Source organism: Phragmites australis, chromosome 1, assembly GCF_958298935.1.
Source record: "Phragmites australis chromosome 1, lpPhrAust1.1, whole genome shotgun sequence".
NCBI classification, from domain to species: domain Eukaryota; kingdom Viridiplantae; phylum Streptophyta; class Magnoliopsida; order Poales; family Poaceae; genus Phragmites; species Phragmites australis.
Window position 1 is genome coordinate 28,385,888 of NC_084921.1, and position 21,868 is coordinate 28,407,755.

Genomic DNA, 21,868 nt, shown 5'->3' on the forward strand with positions numbered 1-21,868 from the left:
TTCTAGATTGCTTGTAACTTGCAGATTAAGTGATATGATGGGTAACTAGGTTACCCGTTAGTTATATATGTGCTAGTGAGAAAGACTTAAATGACGAGTAACTTAGTTACACGTCATATATATGAACATATAAATGACTGGTAACAAGGTTATTCGTTACTTACGTGTAGCTTACCCGGTATGATTGTATTGTTTTCTGGCTGCATCTTAGAGCATAGTCAGGATTTGACAACTATCTTCTTCCTGCAAACAATAGTAACACATCTAAATCCATATGGATAAACATACTTATATAAGAACTTGATTCATCACAGAATCACAAATGTTACAAAGTTCTAATCAATTCATTACAGAATCACAAATATTACAAAATTTCGATCAACTTATATTACATAAGATCTCACAACCTAAGGATTCTATAGTGGAACTCATCATGTGGGCTGATGACTTCAGACACCATGAACTTGGCGATCCATCGTCGAATCTCCGGGAGTGCATCGTCGTCGAAAAAAGAATATGAAAATACCTGCATAATTTGATGCGTAACCAGTGTCATGTTATCATAGAATTAAACTAATTACTGAAATTAGTTATGAATAATCCCGTATTGAACTTACATCGGGGGATTTGATATCCTTTATGCGGAGCGTGAGGAGCATGCTCAACACAACATAGAATCCATATGCGTTGCCCGGTAGTTGTTGGTGGTACTGCAGAAAAGAAAATTTATTGTTAGATCAAAAGGAAAAAAAACAGCAAAAGAGAACATTTGGTAATATGTTTGGTAGCACTTACAGCGAACCCGATCTTGTGTGTTAGTCTGGGGTCGTCTTTCGCGTTGTAGTCTGGTTGAGCTCGAAGGTACTTGTCAAAAACCCTGTATAAAGAGGGACCAATTACGGAGCATATGAATGTTAGAAAAGTTAAATATATAGACTAAGTCAGGTAGAACTTACGCGTCGAGGAATTCTTTTACAGCGTTGTAATCATGCTATCTAAGTTTACCTTTTGGTGCTACTGGTCTTGACGAGTCAAGGTACCACACCAAGTTCCACTTAAGATAAATAACCAGTAAGATCCAATAGCCACCGGTGTTGTGGGCGTCCAGTTCTGTGCTTGTGCTTGTTCCTAGCTCAAAGCTGCTTCTTCTCCTCACTCTCGTTTTTTGAACTGCTTTGAGTTCTTCATATGTGCAAAAGCATCCCAATCTTCTTCTTTTAAGTGCTTATAGCTCTCGAAGGGCATCACCCCTTTAGCCAAGAACCGATTAACAAGCTTGCTCTTAAAGCTTCGGTGAAGTTTTATGATCGCTTTCATTACTGCTTTGATCGCGGCGATTGTTTGACGCTCGCTCATGTTTCCAGGGTAGTCAAGATATTCCTTGGTGACATTATCAAACAAGTCCCTCTTCCCTTCATCACTGAGGTTATCGAACTTAGTCGTTATCGGCACCCTCTCCCGAGCAATGAGCTCTGCGACCCTCCGGAATCTATTCCGGGCCTTTTCATCCGTAGGCAGCCCGTTAGCATCGATTCCTGTGACGGTAACCTTGTCTGTTGGCCACAGTGTTTGTGACCTTGACTTTCGGGCTCGTGCACCACTACTAGCTGTCTAGCTTGGAGACCGCGCTTTCTCCGTCTAAAGAGAAAGCAAGAGGAGTTGACATAAATAAAAAATATTCCTTCATTCAACAAGTATAAAATGCATTGACTCGTATCAATACCTCTTCGTCGGGATTGTATTCTTTGCTACCTGCCCGACATCGACGCTCCTGCTCGCACGGAACAGGTCTCGGGCTGTGATACTAGCTTTCGCTGCTGTAGGAGGAGGACGTCGGGTGCTGGCTTGGGCTCCTATCTGCTCCATCTTGTGCCGAGGTGGCCTCTAGTGTTAGCATCCTATGTTCTTTTGGTTTCTGAGGGATGACAATCCTCTTCAGCCCCATGATTTCTTAAAGGAAAGAAAATAAATCAAGGTTAAGAACAAGGTAGATTGTATATATACAAAGCTGCTTGTATATAAACGCTTGAAGGTGGGCTTGCAAATTGAGTACTTGTTCTTGCTTTCTAAAACCTTAGGTACCTTAACTATAAGTTGTACTTTGGTTTGTGCACATCAGCACATAGATGTAGAAGGACGTTAGAGAAAATGGAGAGGCGTGTTGAAGTAGTAAAATGTGTTAACATAAATTGAAGTAGACCCACTACCATGTGTCATAATTATGTTATCCATGGTTGGATGTGGATAGTGAAAATGCTATTACAACTAACGGTAGTGCTGCCTAGCAATATTAGTACAGACATTTTAAACTTAGCTTCAATTGTAGTGGCATGTTGTTAGGCCTACTGGATGAATGTGATGCAATTGAATGAAAACTAATTATAAAGTTATTATGGATGTACTCTGTTCACAAGTTAATATTCACATCATATCTACTTTGCGCCAGCCTATCTTCCTAGGTTCAACCCTTAACTTCTTTGAGGAATAGTCTAAAACTATATTTCTTTTATGTTTTGAATTAAGAATTCTTCATTAAGGAGAAATCATAACTCAAAACACGATCTTGTACACTGAATGCAGTCAGAGTATGAGTAATAGAGTATAATAGACAATGCATTGCATATTTGCTATCATACATCCATTAAACAAAATCCAGCTCTCAGAACATGGTCACTACTGTTGCATTTTGTCATACAAATTCAATTATGTAACAGGTTGAAATGATCAATCTCACATATTAGAATCACCAAGCAAAGGAGCTCTACATATGGAATCTGGATATTTCAAGCTCATAGTCTCATACACTTAATTTTCCAGTATAATTTATTAAAGATCTATTATTCATTAAAACTGAAAAAATTGGACTAAACACAAATCACACTCTTGGAAAAAACACTGAAGGATATCTTCAACATTAAAAATATAAGAACTGCATAGCCATGCAGCATGATGACTGGTCACACTGTTGGACACAACACAAATATTGAATCAAAAGTACTTCACCACTTATGTAACACTAACACAAATAAACAATGCTGAAACAAGAAATTCGAACCAAGTACCCATATATAGGCAAAACTAGCACAAACAAACATAGCAGAAACAAGCTCAACCGGTAGCATCCATAACAATAGGGCTCAACTCATAAGGATACTTCTTAAACCGATGTTTACAATTCACAAGCACAGACAGATAGCAAAAGAGGTAACACGAGTAATATGCTGTTAAAGTTAGTTGCAAACAGTAAATATCTGAGTTCTAGTGCTAATATTTGAAAGAAATACAAAGCCAAAGGACATGTCCGACATGAAAAAATCTAAGCACTGCATAGCTATGCAGCACGATGACCAGTGACACTCTTGGTCACATAGCACGAACACTGAATCTGTAACATTGGCACAAATAAGCAGTGCATAAATAGGCTCAATCCATAACAAGTAGGACTGAATTATGCATGAGATGGAAGAATCACATGATATTTACTTCAATGTGCCACAAAATTTGAGTCTATCGAACCAAATTTAAGCTAAACAAGTCAAGACATCGAATTTACAAGGAATTCGAACTAAAACCACACAATTCAGCAATACAAGGGATGGAACCTACCACTGTCAGCAAGACTCTTCATCAAGTGATAAAAATGAAAGACCATTTAATAAAGATCAAACCAAGAAGTTACCATGGATTTGATATCAGTAGCGAGATCATAGTAATTAAATTATCGAATTGAAGAATGTTACCATCTTTGAGCATCAAAATGAACAAAATTCAAAACAAATTATTGCCGAAGTTCTTACCGAGTTACGACAAAGGGGAGGGAAGTGGGGAGGAGCGTGTGGCGGTCGTCAGGGAGGAGCGTACGGTGTGGTCGGCGATCGTTGGGGAGGAGCGCGTGGTGTGGTTGGCGGTTTTCGGGGAGGAGCGTGCAGTGGTCAGCAGTTGGGGAGCTCCAGGTGGCGATGTCCTCTTGCGGTGGTCGGCCGGAGTTGCAGAGGCGCCAGTGGAGAGGTGTCGGGCGAGGCGGCGGAGAGGCTTTGGGCGATGGAGAGGCCTAGTGGAGCGGGGCGGCGGTGAACCCTAGAGCGAGCGGGTGCTATGGGCGAGCGGGATGGAGGCTAGGACTTAGGAAAAATGAGACGGAGGAAAACTGCCACCTATATATATACAGTGGGTCATAGGTGACGGGTGAAAGTTTCACCCGTCACCTATGATTACCACCTGTCAGTTATTATAACTCATAAGTGACGGATAATACAAGTAACCCGTCACCTATGACATGCAATAAGTGGCGGTTGACGCGTATCGCCCATCAGTCATTATAATAAGTGACGAGTGAACCGTATGACCCATCACCTTTTAATACCGAAACCTGAAATACAAATTTGACATTAATATTAAAAATTCAAATAACTGGAAACATAAAATTCAAATTTGAAATTAATATTACAAATTTGACATTAATATTACAAATTTGACATTAATATTACAAATTTTGCACTAATATTACAAATTTGACATTAATATTGCAAATTTAATATATACAAATTCAAATTTAACATTAATATTACAAATTTAACACTGAAATTCAAATTCACCGTTTTCATGCTTTCTTGACATGGATCCCTTAGTTATGGTTGGAGCGCAGGTATAGAGTTTTCTCGGTCGGCGAAAGACGTGGCACGATTGCAGTAGCAAAAGGGGGATTTCATCGAATTGGTTGAACTCCTCCTCATCAATGATGTTTGCAACTCCGATGATGCGTCTTTTCCCAGCGAGAACCACGTGACATTTCTTCTTTGTTGTGGTAGTCACATAAAAGACTTGGCGAACATCTTTAGCAAGTATGAAGGATTCAGACCTGTATCCGACATGTTTGAGATCAACGCTAGTGAATCCATACTTGTCATTAGTGACGCACTTTGCCCCATTTACCCAACGGCACCGAAATAGGGCTACCTTGACTCCCAAGTAGTTCATGTCCCAGATTTCCTTTATTTGACCGTACTATGTGCCCCTCTGCATACCGTTGTCATAAGCATCTATACAGATGCCATTGTTCTGGTATATGCTCTTCTCATCTTGGGCAACCATGTAAAATATGTATCCATTTATATCGTACCCTTGATATGTCACAATTGTGTATATAGGCTCGATGCCAGTTTTTTTTATCATAGCACTTGTAGGAGTATTCGATTGTCTGATTCGATCTCGGAACCAAGTCATGAATCTTTGCATATGTTGCACCCAAGCTTTGGTCTGCCCTGGATTCTCTTCAAGTAGCATCTGCTTGTGCTCATCGATATATGGACAAACTTCGCTCATTTGTTGCAGCACGAGGAAGTGAGCTTGGTCGTATGCCTTTGGATCAGGAGTTATTGCCATCTTCCCCAGGACCCCTACACCTGTGAGCCTCCCTTCATGGCGAGACTTAGGTATGCCAATTGGGTTATTTGGATCAATGTAATTCACATACCACTCTAATACCTCATCCGTCACGTAACCCTGCACGATGCATCTCTCGGGAAAGGCTCGATTCCTTATGTACGACTTGAGAACGCCCATATATTTTTCATATGGAAACATGTGATGCAGGAACACGGGGCCAAGGTAGTGTATCTCCTTCACAAGGTGAGCAATGAGATGTACCATAATATCAAAAACTGATGGTTGGAAATACACCTCAAGTATACAGAGTCTCAAAGTGTCTTCTTTCTAGCTCCTCCAGTGAGTTTGGATCGAGCACCTTTTGTTCAATTGCATTAAAGAAAAAGCACAGGCTCAACATAGCCTCACGAGCCTTAATTGGGAGGATGTTCCTAATAGCTACCGCAAGCAGTGATGTCATAATCACTTGGCAATCATGGGACTTCATCAAGGCAAAATTCATTTTCAGCTCTTTCACCGAAACAAGTCTTGCGATGTTGGATGAGTAACCGGAGGGAACTTTCACACTGTGCAAGAACTCGCAGAATTCCTTTTTCTCCTTCTTGGAGAGAGTGATAGCTGCTGGGGGTAGGTATTTTCCTTTGTCCATATCATGTGTATGGAGCTCTAGCCTTAAGCCCATTTCTTTAAGGTCAGCTCATGCGTTCTCATGATCCTTTCCTTTTCTCTTTATTTGGAGAAATGTACCGATCAAACTCTCGCAAATATTCTTCTTTACATGCATGTTGTCGATAGAGTGATGAACATCTAAGTTTTCCAAATACTCTAGCTCGAATAGTATTGATTTCCTTTTCCACATTCATTTTTGTTCATCATCCTTAGAGGATTGTTTTCACTTGCCAAGGACAACATTGATATTCTTAACCAGATTATGGACATCTTCCCCACTGAAATGCCTCAGAGGTAACGCTTTCTACCTTGTGCCATCGAACTGCTTGTCCATGTTTCGGTATGGGTGCTTCCTGGGAAGAAAATGTCGATGCCACATGTACACTATTTTCTTTGAGTTGGTCAACCTCAAACTGCATATGTCAATGTGGGCAAGCTTCACCTTTTCTTTTGCTCGGTCCTGATATCAAAATCGACAACATAATGTATTTCTACTTGTTACAAAGTCAGGGTGGAAGGTTGTAGATCGACAATACAACATGTCAGGTGCTATGTGAGGTACTTATGTTACTGAATGGAACCTAATATTTCTCAATTGTTCAGCGAACCAACCAAATATGGAATCAATGATTCGCCACTGAGCGGAATCCGTCGGGTGACGTATCATTGTGTCGTTCTTATGACCCTCCTTATGCCAACGCATCAAGTGGACCTCCTTTCTATTGTCAAACAGACGCTTTAGACGGAGAATTATAGGAAAATACCGCACTACCTTCCTAGGAGCCTCTTTACTTTTCTTGCCTCCGTCCCCGTCACTACCGTCATTTCGACACTTATATCGATGGGTTCTACACAGGGGACATTGATCCAGCTCTGCATACTCTCCATGAAACAAGATACAATCCTACTTACATGTATGTCTTTTTTCTATTTCCAGTCCTAAAGGACAAATTATCTTCTTCGCGTCGTAGACACCCTCGGGCACCATGTTCCCCTCCAATAGCATGTCCCTTAGCAGATCCAGCAATACTTCAAAACTCTTGTCAGTCCAACCATGAGTTGCCTTCAGCTGTAGAAGCTTTAGATTCTCAAATATCCGCATGTACTTCTTCTTATAGTTGGAATAAAGGGGCGTCTTGGAATCCCGCACAAATTCCTGAAATTTAGCAAACTCACCATTGTCGTGCCGCTCGACATCCCACACCATTTGGTCTATATTCTCCACAAAATCCTCGAGATTATTATCATTGAAACCTAATATGTCCTCGTCCCTGAGATCATGATCCATTTCACCGGGTGTAAGTCCTTGATCCACATTGTCGGCATGGAGGGCTCGATCCATATCTCCCTCGTTAAGGCCTTCCTCGCCATGTTTGTTCCAACATGAATAATTCTCTTTAAATCTACGCATGACCAAGTGTGCATGGATATTGTCTGGTTTCACGAACTTCTTATCATTCCTGCAGACGTGACATGGACAATACATTACCGTTTTACCACGATCTTTCATATCCGCCAAGGCAGCACTCATGAAATGCTTCACCCCGCTTAGGTACTCCGGACAAGTCCAAGTCTCAAGGTACATCTAACTTCTGTCCGTCATCTACAATTAATGTAAAAACATTCATTCTTCATTAAAAATTACCTTAATTTTGTGGTTAAGCATGCGATTAAAAATTCCATACAATTACACTAGATCTGTAGCATCTCGCGGTAGATCAGGCAAACCTAGTACCAAATCTAACATAAATACAACTTACTTGTACTAAGATTTTAGATAAATATGCAAAATGTTCAATTACAACTCAAAACACAACAAATCTACCAAATAAAGATTAGAGGAGGAGGAAAAGGGGAGATGCAAACCTTCAAAGACCTAGCACCAATTCAAACTTCGAATCAACAAAATATTAGAGTCTCTAGCGGAACTGGAGAAAATCGCCGATCTACTATACACACACAATGTTGGCCAGATCTTATAACATATCCAAGTCATAAGTGATGGGTAATCTTGTGACCTATCACTTATTACTTGTGCAGGAGACCCATCACTTATTAATTATGTAGGGAGACTCGTCACCTATGCCAAATTATAAGTGACGAGTCGTAATATGATCCGTCACTTATAACTGGTGCGGGAAGACCCGTCACCTACGATTATATCATAAGTGATAGGTATAGTTATAACCCGTCACCTATATCAAAAGTGATGAACAATATTATAACCCGTCACCTATGTCCTACAATCCGTGACGGATCTATACCTGGTCCCGACCCGAGACTATATAAGTGACGGGGTCGTATAATGACTACGGCCCGTCACTAAATCATATCTCATTTGTTCGTTTTTTACGTAGAGTCCTTGATCATTTTTCTTTAACATTTTCTTTTCTAGATTGTCAAAGAACAAAACAAAGATGCTGTGTGATATTGTGACATCGTACTGCCATTATATATGTATGTAGTCTAAGGCTTTTCTGGAAGTAATAGAAGAGCTGGCAAAATCAAACACAGCGTGGGCTGCGCTGGCATTCCTGGAAGCATTAGTTAATCCATTGCTTCCTCCTTTGATAACAGTTCCTCTTATACTAGTACGAGTAGTACGGTCGGCTCTTCTAACGTCACAGAGAGACGTTACAGCGTGACGTGTTGCCTAAGCCATCTGCCGTTCTGACTTTTGAGTCAATCCAAGGCTCAAGCGGTAGCTTTGGATGTTCTTCTCTTTTCCTTTTCTGCTAAAAACCATTTCTTTCTATTAACCAAACACTCAAATATGATTTGGTAAGGCATATTCCTTGATTTTTTTTAAACTAGTCCATTCCTCATCCATGGATTGGCATGGAGAGTCAGTGTTCCCACAATGTCGCCGTCTTGTCTAGTGCCACCATGCCTACCATTGAGTTAGGGTTCATCCGGTTCAATAGAGCTCAAAGCCCTGGAGGGGAGGGAGTATTGGAGGAAGAATGGTGGCGGGAGGTGGTGACAGAACTTGTGGTGGTTGAATCTTGATCCAATATAATGGCTAAAAGATCGATTGAAAAATGAGATACATCCTCCTAGAACGGAATATTAGACACCCTTAATAATTAGATAGTGGAAGAGTAGAACCAACTTCTCCAAGAAACTATTACAAGTATCACCATTTAAAATTCCTTTGGTGTGCTACTTGAGAGAATCAAATATTAAGCATCAACATGAGCAAAACCGCGGTGGAACAATAATGCATCCAATCGGAATTCGTTGGAGTATCACGCATGTCACTGCACTGCAAAGCCAGCCACCTCGGCGACCCAATGCTTCGTGCTCAGGGCCGGCCCTGAGGGGGGTGGAGCGGGGCGGCCGACCCAGGACCCCAAAACCGAGGAGCTCCTCGTCATGTACCTATGTATAGCATATATACTAACAGTCTGTACGATAACAGATAGAATTAGGTCTAAAGTAGCAACTAGTCCTAGTAGTCCGCACAGTAGGACGCAAGTGGCATGGTTCCTTCGGTCCATAAAAAATCAAGTGACCTGCCTGCCTAGCCTATTTGGTTGTTTGCCTATTTCGTGTTTTCTTCCATCTAGATAGTCCAGTTTCCTACGTTCCGTGGGACCATGACTCTAAGGCGCCCCGTATGCCCGCAGCTTCAATCGAGGACATACGTCAACCATTGCCATATGAGTTTTCGTCGCTGGTTTTTCTCCTCTATAGTTTCTACTCCACATCAAATGGATCCGACCCTTGCTGAGATCGCACGTTTGAAAATATGGAAAGGTCCCCGCTTGCTCCAGTGATCAATGGGTCTGCGTTTGTACTGTGGTGCTGGCACCAGATAGATCCAAAGTTATTATGGCTGCAAGCTACCTGTTGCATGTACCGATGAGTACTAGAGCTGTACGCAATAAGTTGTACATAGGCATGTGAGTATCTCTACCTAGCTAGCATGCATTAACGCAAGCATATGTATGTGTACTCCGATCCCTCACAATTTTGTTCCCGCGAGCATTTACGATAATTTTGTTCCAACTTACCATAACGGACACATTCCAGGTTGTTTAAACTTATCATAAATGCTCGTGGACTCTACCCAGAATATTATCTTTGTAATTGACATATAAATATTTCAATATTTATATTCAATGGGACTCTATTTTTAGTTTCATCCCAGGCCACTGAAATCTCAGGGCTGGCCCTGTTTGTGCTCGATCGCTACCTTGTCGTGCCCTCACATGCATACGCAACACATGCTGCTGTCTACTGGGACTGCCGCCTATGCAGCACCGATATGGATACAGGTATCGGTATCAGCCCGATACGGATACGGGAATACACTATTTTTCCGGAACATCCGATACGCAGATACGTTTTACTATTTTTTAAGAAAATCATAAATAAGTTGTCCCCATGTTCTACTTAAATTCTATTACGTAACATACTTAAAAATCTCAATTTAGAGCATATTAAAGGACATGAGAAACAATGCAGTAAATCTATTCCAGTACAACCTGAAGAAAGAAAATTGGGTCTGGTTCACCGAACAGAGACGTAACAAAATCTTCCTATTTCCTCAACGATGGCCTGTGTGCTAATATTCCAAAATGCTATAGGCAGGCAAGACAGATGAAAAGGCATTGCCAGAATACCAATACGAGCCACTTAATGGACCATTGGACCATGTACAGTCACTGTGCAGGACTACACATTACAGACTTAGGCCCTCTCCAACAGGATCTGCAAATTTGAGGATTCTAGTGCTACAGTACTTTGCGGGGCACTGTACCACTAGAAATTCGTCTCCAACAGAGTCTGTATCCAGTGATACAGTACTGCTACAGTGTTAGGGATAGAGGATGCTGTAATAGTGATAGGGGATGCTGTAATAGTATTTTGAGGATGAAAATTTGAGGTAGCTGTTGGAGATGGTCTTAAGAGATATATCTTACACACTTTCGAGTATAATGAATGCATTAAAGCCTAATGGATGCCCGATGCCCTTCAAAATATCTCGAAGTACTCAGGCCCGCAGACAGAACAGAGAAGGAGAGCAGATACCAAAGAGAGGGCTACTCATCAGATCTGGAGGGCGGTGCTGGCTGGAGGGAGTGGAGGCGCGGCGGGCGGGCGGCATCTAGCTGCGAGCTTAGCCGCGCGGGCGAGGCGGCATTCGGCTGTAGGCGCGAGCTGGCGGGGCGGCTACCGGCTGGAGGGTGGGGCTACTGACGACTGGAAGGTGGCCACCGGCGTGGTCGCGACCAGCGACGGCGAGACGTTCCGTGTGCTGGCGGCGGCTGGTGAGATGTGAGAGCGGAGAGGCGGCTGCTGAGATACGGTGAGGCACTGCACGCGGTGGAGAAGAACGGGGAGGTGGCCGGCGACGGTGTAACACCCCAGGGCTGTCAGAATCCTGGGATGTTACTAAACTACGTAACCTACAACTTGCCATAAAAAAAATGGCAGCATATCCTCTATAAAAATAAGCATCGCGGAAGCATTAACACAGATAAACAAGATATGCAGAATATCACAACCACACTGTAAACCTCAAACACACGACTCTAACGACTAAACATAATTTATTATTACAACTTGGTGATATTAAGTGAATACATGAAGTACAAGTAGAACAACCTGGGGAGGAATATTGCAAGAGTGAGATTGGGTAATCTCAGCAAGCGAACCACTTTAACAAGCTATTTAAACCATAGAATTTAAAACATCACTTTAAAACTTAAACATGTATAAAAGACATGACATTATTCATCATATTCATTTTTAAGCAAGTTAAATAGTTACTTCTAAAAGAAGATCAATACAAACATGTTCATAGCAAACATAACTATAACATAAGCAAGATAGAAAAAAAACTATCTATTCCATATGGCATGATATCAACATCAATAAATAATTTTAACTTCTAAGAGTTAAATAGGACTTATAAGATAATATAATAATCCAAGACATCATGAATAGAGTTCAAACCACATTAATAATAAATGATAGTTTTAAGGATAACTCACTCGCAACCACATACCTTCTACAATTAGTAAAATTACTCAAACATCTACATACCATTCATCACATCCAAATTGAATATGGAAGATTCTTGTAACACAATATGATGCATATGGATACTATACAATACAAATCCACGTAGGACTTCAATACCTTCATAAATTCACAAGTCATACCACAATGAACATATCCACGGAGAAGCGTCACTTCTCATAATGACCTCCAATGCAACTTCAATATATCCAACAATCAATCCATATGACATGCATATGAATGCAATGACATGTCTTCTTTTACATCGCACCCCTCCTCGGGCAACGTACAATGTGTACCGGTACGGTCGTGATCTTTATGACATAACTTCCAATGCATATGAAATGCAATGCGGTGCAATGCACATGATATACTTCAAATACCAAAATATAAATCGCATAGTACACAACCGTGAACATACATCAACATAAAAGCATTTTCTACATAATTAATAGAAGCCACTTCCATCCACACATATCCACAATTCCTTCTTCCTGTTAAAGTGCAGATGACAAAGACATACACATACAACAACATTAAACTTGCTTTGAAAGAGCAAGGCCTACCCCATTTCATAACCACATATTACAAGTTTAATTCTATATAGGGCACAGAAAGATAACAAATATGCTTCTACTAGCTTATCATTTAACATGCATAAGGTTTCAAAAGGTTATATTCCAACTAGTTATAGACATATGAAATAGCCCTCCAAAAAGAATTAAATGCCCACCTACAAGTCAAAGCATGTCCTCTTCTATAAGCTTCTACATAACCGACATCATGATCCTCAAGTAAACTAACCATTAGACATAATATGAGGTTGTGCTAGAAATGACTAAACCGACAAGGCATCATCACTATTGCATAAGACTCCATCAACCATAACCAAAAGATTAAGCCAAATTCACAGACCTAGAGCAAGTAGGTATAATCATCCAAATTAATGAGTATAATCTTGTGTGCTGCATTATTATAAGTGGAGGTAGAAAAAATAACAAGTTAAAGTTATGGTAACAACCGCCACGCTCACTTGCCTTTACCAACGATGAAGACAAGACATACATGCATCGGTGCAACACCACCTGCTCAAGCGCCCATATATCAGCACCACATCATACAACATGAAATACAAACAGCAAGGAATATAGTCCTACACTCCGCAACCCATCCAACTAACAAACCGACACTCGTCACATTCGTTTAACTGCAGCAATGTTGCTTCACTTTTTCGTATCTTTTTATTTACAACAGAAATGATAGTAAACAAATACATTTTTGAAAACTACAGAACAATACTTACAACTTTCATGTAAATACCATATTTTTATACTGCCATTAAGGTGGCCTAAACTGCAACTAAAAGCAGACTTCAGAATCTGTCTGAAATTTCAGGTAGCAAGCTTTACATTTTTATATCTACCATACCATAAACCCAAAAAATCTAAAAATTTGTGTACATATGTACTGCAACACAAGATTCAACTTTTTTATAATTTTGATCTACAGAAAACATCATTATCATGGCCTAATCGAGCTCTGGACATTCAATACTGAAATCTGTCAATGATCGATTCCAGAAAATTCAAAATAGCATAACTGGAGCTATATCAAACGAAAAATTTCATACTACACACCATTGGAAATCTTAAACAATCCTCTACAACCTCCTTGTTATTCTGAAAAACTGGTTTGGCCTCTAAGATGCCCAAAAACTGAATATATTACTGTTTAGAATTTCGTGAGAATCTAACAGCCAAATTCAAAACTTCATATCTACAAATATAATTGGCAAAAAATTCTGAAATTCACTGGTAGCTAGGTTTCTAAGTTAGCTACAACTTTCTAGTTGATCGCTTCCACAAGAAAAATCATGTAGGTCACCGAAACATCAAGAACACGCACATTTCTCAATCTACCTGCGCGCAGAGCACTCAGTTCGACCCCAAACCACAAATTCTCCTAACCAAAACCTCTCAAACCAAGATCTACCGGCCATAAACATCAACCAAAACATGAAGAACAGCAGGGAAATTGTTACCTTATGGCACCACAGCAAGAAAACCCCAAAATCCCTAGCTCCAAACCTCCTCTTCCCCTCTTCTCCTTGCTTTCCTTGCTGCCCTTCCCTTCTTTCCTCTCTTCTTCTTTCTTGTTTTTTTTTTGCAGCAAGGTGGAGAGGGGGGGGGGGGGAACGCCCAGCAGGTATCCTACAGCAGGAGGGGGCGGCCAAGGGTGGAGAGAGGGTGAGAAGGGGGCTGTTTGGGGAGGAGGGGCTGCCTAGGGTTTCATGGGGTACATGGGAGGGGCGGCTGGGCTTTAGGGCCAGCCCATGGGCGGCCCAAACAACCCCCAAACTGATTTTTTTCTTCTTTTCTTTCTTTTGTGATTTCTTCCTTTCGTTCTTCCTTTCGCTGTGACTTGAAGGGAATAAAAGCCAAAGACAACAATTATTCTGGGTATTACAGACGGAGAAGACAGGACGGTGAGGCACTACGCACGGTGGCTGGCCAATGGGGGAGGCGTGCGGCTATGCGACTAGCGACTGGGTGGATAGAATCGCCGGTGTAGTTTATAGATCACAGACAGGCAGAGGGTGGGCTGGGCCGTATCGGAGATACGTATCCCAGACGCCCAGAAGTATCCAGCCCAGGTATCCGAATTATTCATATTTATTTTTTTTACGGATACTCTATGGATACGTATCCACCATGTATCCTGAGCGTATCCATATCGGACACCGCATCCGACACGGATACGACCCCTGGGTGGCGTATCCGTGTTTTAGAGACTGCCGCGCGTGCTATATAAAAACACCCCAAGTATATATATAGGGCCCGGAGGAGAATCTCCTCACAAAACCCAGTCTTCGACAGCTAGCTACGGGAAAGTCAGACACTCACTGGAGAAATTTCATGGTGATGGCGGCAGAGCCAGCAACGGTGTCTCTCGGTGGATGAACACCGCGAGCGGGGATCCTGAGGGACCCCCTTTGAGATTCGGCCGGGGGGCTGGTACTGGATCTACCTCGTACGTGGGGTTAATACGAGTGTATGGAATTTAGGCGGGATGGATGATCATCGTCGGCTAGTAGTAACGAATGCACCAAGGGTTTAGACAGGTTCGGGCTGTACGGAGGCGTAATACCCACTCCTGTGTGTCTAGTGTGTTATTAATACTTTTGGAATGCCTTTCTCTGGATTTCTAGCGTTACAAGCTCTGACTATCTCAAGTCAGGTTCTTTGGTCTATCTATCAAGTGCTTCTAAGCTTTGGTAGTGTCTTCCAGGTTTCTTAGCTCTCTTGTCAGCTTGTTTGCTTCCGCCGATCGATGTTCCGATCTCTCTCTCTGGATCTCTAGCGTTACAAGCTCTGTGTTACAAGGAGCTGCTGTTCTAAGTCCTCTTTTTCTATGAAGTGCTCCCCCCTTTTATTCTACAGAGGGGGAGGCCCTCCAGGGCGTGCCCAGAACGAGGGCACAAGTTCCCGTAGACAATAAATGGAAAACAACCATCATTGGTCTATAGTTGATGTTATAGAGGGTTGAAAATGCGTCCCCCGGATGGTCCCATCTGTTTTCACGTCCCAACTTTAGCAGGCGCAGGGGCGCCCACTGGCCAGCCTCTGAGTACACTCTCATGCCCGTCTGGTCAGAGTAGGTCTGACACGGTCTGATGCAATAGGGCGATAGGCGATAAGCTTCAAGCCCATCGAAGATATCTTCAAGCCGTCTTTCTTTATGGGCCCCACGAGGGGACATGCGATGGGACCCACCGCATTAATTGTGCCCACGCCTTCCTGCCAGGTAGTGGCAGGGACTGACATATTCAGTACGACAGGCGTGAGGGAGAGTGGTTGGATGTGACCGTCCACGCCCCCCATTAAATGCAGCATTGGGCCTCCCACCGATCGACACCTCATCGTGGAGTCCCTGCGGGGTCCACCGGCATGGGGCTTCTCGGGTCCTCGGGGAACTCTGGGTACTCGGGGATCAACTGTTCTTGGCCTCGAGCACCCCCTCCCGGATCTTGCTTCCTTCGGGTCCTTGGGGAACTCGGGGTACTCGGAGACTCACTGTTCTTGGCCCCGAGCACCCCCTCTCGGATCTGTCTTCCTTCGGGTCCTCGGGGAACTCTGGGTACTCGGGGGCCAGTTGTTCCTGGTCCCGAGCACCCCCTCCCGGACCTGGCTTCCTTCGGGTCCTCGGGGAACTCTGGGTACCCGGGGGTCAACTGTTCTTGGCCCCGAGCACCCCTTCCCGGATGTCTTGCTTCAGGTCCTCGGGGCACTCCGGGTACTCGGGGACCAACTGCCCTTAGCTCCAAGCACCCACTCCCGGATCTGGTCCTTCTCGGGTCCTTAGGGAACTCTGGGTACTCAGGGACCAACTGCCCTTGGCCCCGAGCACCCCCTCCCGGAACTGGCTTCCTTCAGGCCCCTCGTGGAGGTGGTCCCTGAGAGAAGGCGCCATGTGGCACCATGCTGTCCGGACCTCGGGACTCAGGGACCCCCTGATCCCATATCGCTGACAGCAGCCCCCGGGCCCATCGGCTGGTGATGGTCCAGAGACTACGGGTGGGGCCCTATTTCTTCGAGGCCGATCACAGCATTGGTGCCACGTGGCCTTCCGTCGCCCGGTGCCAAAATCTTTGCAGGCCTTGCAATTGAACTCTATCTTGTACTTCTTCTTCCTTGATGTTGTTTGTACTGACGTCCCGGGAGGCACTGACCAGGCTGAGCACCGGCAGTGCACCCCCGAGAACGAGGTTGCCCCGGCGACCCACGCTCGAGTAGCAGGACCACCCGAGCATCCAGCCCCTAAGCCTGCGCGTAGGATCCTGTGCTCGGGGAGCGCAGCCCCTGGGTGCTTGCGAGTACGCTACCGCTGAGTCAAAAAGACACAAACTTTTTTGTTCGAGAAGTGAGTCCACCTGGCACGGTACCCGCTGCGACTCGTGAATGCATTTTCTCTCGCGACGTCTCAAACACATAGACTAGAGATGTGCATAGGCGGAAAGCAACCAAGAGTCCCCATGGTTCGGTGGTGTCCGAGGTAGGACTGACCAGGCCAAGCACCGACAGCCCGACCCCGGGGACTAGGTTGTCTCGACCACTCATGTTCAAGCGGTAGGATTACCCGAGAACCCTAGAGTCTCGGTAGTGCTCGGGGTACTGCCAAGCCGGCCGGGCACCATAGCCCACCATAAAGGACTTAGGTCAGCGATCGCCGCCTGCACGGTACACCGACTACCGTTTGTTTTTCTCGTTCCGAAAAAGCGAACACGAGGCCGGGGTTTTTCGCGCGAGGAGATCACCTCACCGAGCAGATTAGCACAAGAGGGTCCCGAGAATAACTCGGGAACAATAGTTATTACGCATGTATGATTGGAAATTCACATGACTCTAGTGACTTACCAAGTCGGTGAGAGCCTTCCGGCCGACCAAGCCAGGAAAGGGTGAATGCCCCAGTGCTCAGGGGCACCCGGGAACATGGATTCCCTTGTGGAGAGCGCTTTAGCCCATAGGTCATTCTTTTAGCATCGGAGAACTGCAAACCCGGCAATGGAACTAGGGGCTAGGCGGTCCCGACCACTCATGTCCGAGCGGTAGGATTACCTGAGGACCCCAGAGGCTCGGTAGCACCCTTGTGCTCGGGTCGCCTGACTCTCGAGCATTTATCTGCAAGCTTAAATAGGCAAAGTTTCTTTGTTTGGTGCGCTCTGTCAGTGCGGTACTTATTATAGCTTGCTCTCATTTTGACTCGTGACCTCTCGAAAGCCCAGACCGGCAAAGTGCACAGACGGAGATACGACCAAGAGGTCCCATGGTTCGGTGGTGTCCGGGGTAGGACTGACCAGGCCGAGCACCGACAACCTGCCCCCGGGGTCTAGGCGATCTCGACCACTTATGTTCAAGTGGTAGGATTACCCGAGAACCCTAGAGGCTCGGTAGTGCTCGGGGTACTGCCATGCTGGCCGGGCACCACAGCCTACCGCAACGGACTTTGGTCAGCGATCGCCGCCTGTGGCGCATACCGACTGGTATCCATTTTTGTCAACGAGAAAATGAGAGAGAGCGTGTTTTTCTCACATGAGACGAGCATGTCACCAAGCAGATTAACATATGGGTTCCAGAGGAAAAATTGGAACAAGAGCAATATCGGCGTATATTGAACGATTCATACTGATGTGATGAATTTAAATAGCAAGTGATAACTTACATGGTTTGTATCAGCCTGGGAACTCCGGGCAAGTACTTGTCGATGGTGACGTACATGTACTCATAGCCCCCGACTGCTCGGGGGAATGAACCCAAGATGTCCAGCCCCCTGACCGCGAAGGGCCAAGACAGGGGATGGTAAGAAGAGCCTGAGCTGATAGGTGGAACTGCTTTGCGTGGAACTGGCACATCCTGCAGCGCTGAACCAGCTCGGAAGCATCCAGGAGGGCTGTTGGCCAGTAGAAACCTTGCCGGAAGGCCTTCCCGACCAGTGTGCGGAACGATGCATGGCCACCGCACTCGCCCTCATGAATCTTAGTGAGGAGCTCACTGCCTTCTTCCCGGGTGATGCATTTCAGGAGGACACCATCCGTGCCGCGTCGGTAGAGATCTCCATCTACAATGGCATAGCGTTTGGACTGCCGTGCAATCCTTCCTGCAGAGGCATCATCCCCGGGAAGGATGTTTTCTTTCAAGTACCCTTGGATCTCGTCGTTCCATGAGGATTCTTGAGGACTACTGGCAAGCGCAACGCGCTCGTTAGGCGGCGGCACCTTGACGGGACCTCCCACTGAAGGTGCGGCTTGGGTCCCCCCGACCGGTTCTGCCACCACCCGAAGATGCTCCAGCCTTTGTTGCACCGTGGAGGGAGGTGGCACGGGAACTCTGGGCAAGAACTTACTGATGAGCCGTGCCCACCAAGTTGACCACCTCCCGTAACCAACGACCCTCTGGTGTTTCCCCCGCTGCCTGGACAGGAGGGTGCCTAAGGAGTGCTTGCACCACAAGCAAAGGACTCCCAGGGCTGGCGTCACCGAAGTTGAGTTTACGTCGTATCGGCGCTCGGCGTTGTCCAGATGCCGACCTTGCGGTAGGGGTGATTGCCGCTTGCTGCGGGTTTGGCGGCCTGCCCGCAGCAGCCGTGGCCCTGCTGGGCCTAGCGCCACTGTCCCCGATGTAGGAAGACGTCGTACGGGCCGACTGCTAATGCTGTTGAGGACCAGCAGGGGCAGGAGCTAGGACCCCCTGGGTCCTATTCTCCATTTCCTCACTCAAGTTTGAGTCAGTGCGCTGAAGACGATGTCCGCCCGCCATTTTTTCTGGAAAAAACAAGGTGGATTCAGGGATGCAACTCCCTACCTGGCGCGCCAGCTGTCGGTGGATGAACACCGTGAGCGGGGATCCTGAGGGACCCCCTTTGAGATTCGGCCGGGGGGCTGGTCCTGGATCTACCTCATACGTGGGGTTAATGCGAGTGTATGGGATTTAGGCGGGACGGATGATCATCGTTGGCTAATAGTAACGAATGCACCTAGGGTTTAGATAGGTTCGGGCTGCACAGAGGCGTAATACCCTACTCCTGTGTGTCTAGTGTGTTATTAATGCTCTTGGAATGCCTTTCTCTTGATTTCTAGTGTTACAAGCTCTGACTATCTCAAGTCAGGTTCTTTGGTCTATCTATCAAGTGCTTCTGAGCTTCGGTAGTGTCTTCCAGGTTTCTTAGCTCTCTTGTTGGCTTGTTTGCTTCCGCCGATTGATGTTCCGATCTCTCTCTCTGGATCTCTAGTGTTACAAGCTCTGTGTTACAAGGAGCTGCTGTTTTAAGTCCTCTTTTTCTACGAGGTGCTCCCCCCTTTTATCCTACCGGGGGGGAGGCCCTCCAGGGCGTGCCCAGAATGAGGGCACAAGTTCCCGTAGATAATAAATGGAAAACAACCATCATGGGTCTACAGTTGATGTTACAGAGGGTCTTCACGTCCCAACTTTAGCAGGCACAGGGGCGCCCACCGATCAGCCTCTGAGTACACTCTCATGCCCGTCTGGTCAGAGTAGGTCTGACACGGTTTGATGCAACAGGGCGATAGGTGATAAGCTTCAAGCCCATCGAAGATATCTTCAAGCCGTCTTTCTTTATGGCCCCCGCGAGGGGACATGCGATGGGACCCACCGCATTAATTGTGCTCACGCCTTCCTGCCAGGCGGTGGTAGGGACTGACGTATTCAGTACAACAGGCGTGAGGGAGAGTGGTTGGATGTGACCGTCCACGCCCCCCATTAAATGCAGCATCAGGCCTCCCACCGATAGACACCTCATCGTGGAGTCCCTGCGGGGTCCACCGGCATGGGGCTTCTCGGGTCCTTGGGGAACTCTGGGTACTCGGGGACCAACTGTTCTTAGCCCCGAGCACTCCCCCTCCCAGATCTTGCTTCCTTCGGGTCCTTGGGGAACTCTGGGTACTTGGGGACCAACTGTTCTTGGCCCCAAGCAACCCCTCCCAGATTTATCTTCCTTTGGGTCCTCGGGGAACTCTGGGTGCTCGGGGGCCAGCTGTTCCCGGCCCCGAGCACCCCCTCCCAGAACTGGCTTCCTTCAGGTCCTCGGGGAACTCTGGGTACCCGGGGACCAACTGTTCTTGACCCCGAGCACCCCCTCCCGGATGTCTTGCGTAGGGTTCTAGGGGCACTCCGGGTACTCAGGGACCAACTGCCCTTGGCCCCGAGCACCCACTCCCGGATCTGGTCCTTCTCGGGTCCTCGGGGAACTCTAGGTACTCAGGGACCAACTGCCCTTGGCCCCGAGCACCCCCTCCCGGAACTGTCTTCCTTCGGGCCCCTAGGGGAGGTGGTCCCCGAGGGAAGGCGCCATGTGGCACCCTGCTGTCCTGACCTTGGGACTCGGGGACCCCCCGATCCCATATCGCTGACAGTGTCCATGTCTATTGGCAGCAAGTCGTTGCCGACGCGTTGCGTCAAGGAGGGAGGAGAGAATGGCATCGACTCCATGTGCATGGTGAGGGAGGATAGCAATGGCGGTGGTAGCAGGAACATGAAGAAGGCGGCGCGGTACGGCCACAACTTCTCGGGGCTGGAGCTCAGCATCGGGCCGGGGCCGCTCGAGGACATGGACGCTGGGAGGCTCAAGGGCCATATCAGGAGGTGGGAGTAAAGATGTCCAAATGGGCGGCCCGGCCCGGCACGGCACGGGCCCAGTCAGGCACGGCCCGTTTTGGGCACGGCCCGTTACAGCCCGTTAGCTAAACGGGCCGTGCCGTGCCGGCCCACGTGCCGTGGTTGCAGCCCAGGCACGGCCCATTTAAGATCGGGCCGTGCCGTGCCGGCCCGTGGCACGATAGGCCCATTAGTATTTTTCTGGCCTGGCGGCCCGTTAACACGTGAAAATCCCGAAAAACATCAAAAAACCGCCGAATGCAGGGATCGAACTCAAGACCTCGTACATGGGAAGCAATGACTCTACCACCCTGTTAAGGATCTCTTTATGTATTAGGGATAAATAAATTATATAAAACCTTAAAAAATAGAAAAACTTAAATGGGCCGTGCCGTGCCGGCCCGGCGTGCCGCGGCTCCGGCCCAGGCACGGCCCACCTAACCGTGCCGTGCCGGCACGGCCCATTTACTTTCGTGCCGTGCCGTGCCTGGGCCGGGCCAATTTTTCCGTGCCGCGGGCTGGCCCGTTAGGCCCGGCCCAGTTGGCCATCTTTAGGTGGGAGAAAGCGGTCGTGGACTACGTGTGCCGAGGTCAAGGTCAAGGTCACGATCGGTCTC